This window comes from Oryzias melastigma, linkage group LG1 (genome assembly GCF_002922805.2).
Source record: "Oryzias melastigma strain HK-1 linkage group LG1, ASM292280v2, whole genome shotgun sequence".
NCBI classification, from domain to species: domain Eukaryota; kingdom Metazoa; phylum Chordata; class Actinopteri; order Beloniformes; family Adrianichthyidae; genus Oryzias; species Oryzias melastigma.
This window is the reverse complement of record NC_050512.1, coordinates 6,804,543-6,808,391: the sequence shown is the minus strand read 5'-3', so window position 1 is coordinate 6,808,391 and position 3,849 is coordinate 6,804,543.

Below are 3,849 nucleotides of genomic sequence, written 5' to 3'. Positions count from 1 at the left end.
GCGGGCGGAGGACGGCGCAGTGAGGCTGCGCGGGCGAATGGGGCGCCTCATCGTGCGTGCGTGCGCGCGCGCCTGTGCGTGCGCATGTGCGCGAGGAGGGGAGACACTTGAAGCAAAGTCAGGGGAGGCCACTGATGTGCTGACAACCAAAACAAAGCCATCTGAGTGAAATGGAGGTCAAGGAGGAGACGCGCGCGCACGGACGCGGTGCGGGAGCATCATCTGCCAGGGGAGGGAGGGGGAGAAAAATCCCGCACAAAGACGTGAGGAGGCACCAGCAGCCCCCACCGAGGAGGAGGAGGAGAACATCTGCCGGGCTGCTGGATAAGCTGCCCCCCCTGCAGGGAGGGGGAGGTGCGCGCCAGCCTCATTCATTGCCTCCATCCCACCCTCAACTCCCCAGCAAGAAATCACCCATGAGCTCCTGGGAACAGCTGCATCAGCTGTACTGATACTGAAGTGATCGCATGCGCAGTTGGGAGGGTTCTGACTGCAGGGTTGCTGCCAAACTGCCGGTTCTGGGAGCAGCACGCCCTCTTGTGTAACATGTTTATAATAACAAAAACATGGCAACAAGTTCTGAAGATGATCAAAGTTTACATGTGCAGCAGCAACCGAGCATCCACCTCTGCTCGCCTTGATTGAGCAGATCCTGAAGTTGGAGTTGCTGGTTATCTGCAGGATCTATGAAAACCAGATATCCTAAATTCCCACTGGGATCATGGATCAGGCCTTCTTAGTTTACAGGAGAGGTCTTTCGATCTACTGTAAAAGTGGTCTTTTAGATTTTTTTGCAGAGTGAATCATCCATTTGTCTCTCCCACTAGCTTACAGCCCCTCACTACGGTGGCCCAGAAGGGTCACAACACTTGAAACCTCGAATGTGCAAAAACTCTTTAATGACACAGTTATAAACATTTAAATAGTGAGTACCAAGAGTTCATAATCATTTTTTACCACTAATTACTAACTTCTGAAGATTTTACAGCCTTCACCGTTGCTTGCTTCTTGTGTATTCCCGCCACAGCTCACCAACTGTGATGTAACTTTCTGTTAGCCACTGAGCCCGATAGAAAATTCAAAATAAAAGCAGTTTAACTTGCGTTTTGACATAATGTCTTGTGTTGTGACCCTAAAGTGTTCCCAGCGAACATTTCAATGTGGGCCCCATATGGTTTACCTCTGGGCTGAATCGGTGGGCCCCAGGTGGGTTTGTCCGTGGGTTCTATGGTGGTCCCGCCTGTGCTTCCACACTGGCTAGAGTGGGGACTCAGTAGTCTGGCTCGCTGGACAGCGGAGCTCGCCAACTCATTGCACTCATTACACACTCGATATTCTACCGGCACCCCATGGGGCTGGCTAAATCCGTTCCTGTGCTTAACCCTATATCACATTTCATATCATATTTGTCATATTTGATCCATACATTTCTAGAACCTCTCTCTCATTAGCATGATCAAAGCATTCTATGTACATTTTCCTGCTCATTTCTAAATGAATGAAATCCTAATAACACCTCTAGCAGCATCATTTTTACAAATTTTCAAACTTCATGGTGAGAATAAGTCATCTATCAATCATTTTTTAAAATACTTTTTTTCTGTTTTAAAATATTGCAACATTTGTTGATAATTAATTCTTTATAATTCAGTTACACCAAGTTAAAAACGTGTGTATCAAATGTGAGACAGTGGGTAAATAAAATAATATTTTTCTGAAGATTCGTGTCAATATTTACTTATATTTACTATCATTAAAAATGATGCTTAAAAATGATTTATTTCATCAAAGGGTTTAAAAATATTTTTGTTGCAAAAAAGTTGAATTTTCTGTCAATCCTTTAAAGTAGACAGTTTTTCAGGTGTAAAGTCAGCTTAGGCGTCTTCCACTCTGGGTCAATTCACTCGACTCAACTGAAGAAGAGAGGGAACGCTGGAAAGTACTGTCACATAAGAAGCTCCCAAGATGAAGGCAAAGGCTGACCATCTTGTGTGGTTGTAACTGCTGTAAACTAGAAGAAAAAAAACTGGCTGGTCCCTCTACTCCTCTGAGGGAACCTCAGAGCTTACATCGTCTCCTCCCTCTCTTCCTTTCTTTGATCCATGGAAAGTCTGTTTGTATTCACACTGAAGTGAACCACACCAGAGTTCTTTTGCAAGAGAATGGAGACCCTTGCTCCAAAGAGGAACTCTTCATTGTTTGGTCCAAACCGGAGTTCAGGTGAGCTTTCACAACCACAGAACCAGGAGGGCCGTCAGAGAAAACCAGCTCTGGATCAGACCAGGACCAGATCTACCTGAGTGAATGCTCCATTAGAGCGTCCCCACACCAGGGGCGTTCACTCATCCACATACTGTCTATCCATCCTTTCATTTGTCATAACAATCTACACAGTAGGTGGCAGTATGCACTCCCTTCGTTGGTTTACAACCTTCTAATAAGACAACGAAGAACATTAAAAAAAAAAAACAGGCTTCCAGAGCCAAAGAGTTAGAGGTTAAGGAAACCTGATGATCTGATGTAAATTTATCTTTAAAAAAATCATTTTTTGATTCTGGGGTGACATTTTTTCACAAAAATTCAACTTTCTATACAAATATCAGCTGAACATTGACGTGAGAATGGAGATGAAGAATGTTGTTGAGGCTGCTTGTTGACCAATGAACTGATGTCCCTGGTTCCCAGGTTTTCCTCAGAAACCACGTTACATGCAAACAACCCCAGTGTGGCCTCCAAACATTCGGCTGTAAACACATTAGAGAGCAGAAAAACACCTCCACATGTGTCACTCTGGTGTCACGGTGCACAAAAGAGCAAATCACATGCAAATCATTTGAAAATATTTTGGTCCAGACTTTTTTTTTGTATGTATGACTCAAGTTCATTTCTAAATAAACCCAGAAGAGGTTTATGTTTAATCTTAAGTCCCAACTGCTCACTACAACTCAAAATAGCATTTATGAGGTTCATTACCTGCTTCACGTATACATCATGCTTAGATTTATCAGTTGTTGCTAGTTCTTGCCGTCTTGGTGAGATCTACTCCTTGAGCCACATGGTCAGAAGAGTCAGGAAGTAGGGCCTTTCCAGAAACAAGCCAGGCAGTGGGGAGGCACCATCCTCCCTATTCACAAAGGGGAGGAAGATGAACATTAGGATTGTATTTAAGAGACCATTACTCCCAGCACGATCAATGAAAGCTTGTTTTGTAAGAACTGGACATGGAAGTCCGAAATTTGGGTTGGCTTGGGTCTACATAGACTTTTCATTGAAAGTGTTCACCTGAACTCGAATAGACTAGGCAGTCTGTTCAATTCTCAGAAGGATTACCATTGTCGTGTTTTTTAGAGCTGATCCATAGCTCTGTTCTCTCAGATTCTGAACAGTTGTGCTGTGAGTACAAAGCATGACTTTATGATGTCAGCTGTACAAATACACATGGAGACAACTGCTACTTTTTGGTTCTTGTATAGGCACAACCAGGCCCGGCCTTAGGCATTGGCGAGCTAGGCGGCCGCCTACGGTGCCACCTGCTGGAGAGGGTGCCAAATTGCAATGATTTTTTTCTTCTTTACAGTATGACACACTACTCATTTCATGTAAAATGTAAAAAAAAAAAAAAACATATAAAAAAAATATAAATATATAATATAATTTTCTTTATAATTTTCATATAATATATAATATTATATAAAACCTATAACTAAAAAGTTTGAAATAATCAATAATTCGTCTAGTGCTCTGCCCCGCCTTGCGTGCGGTCTTATCTGTTAGTGCCTCTTTAAAACTTTATGGATTAAAAAGCTGCAAAACAAGCCCTCAGGGACAGCTTTAAGGTAAAAAAAAATG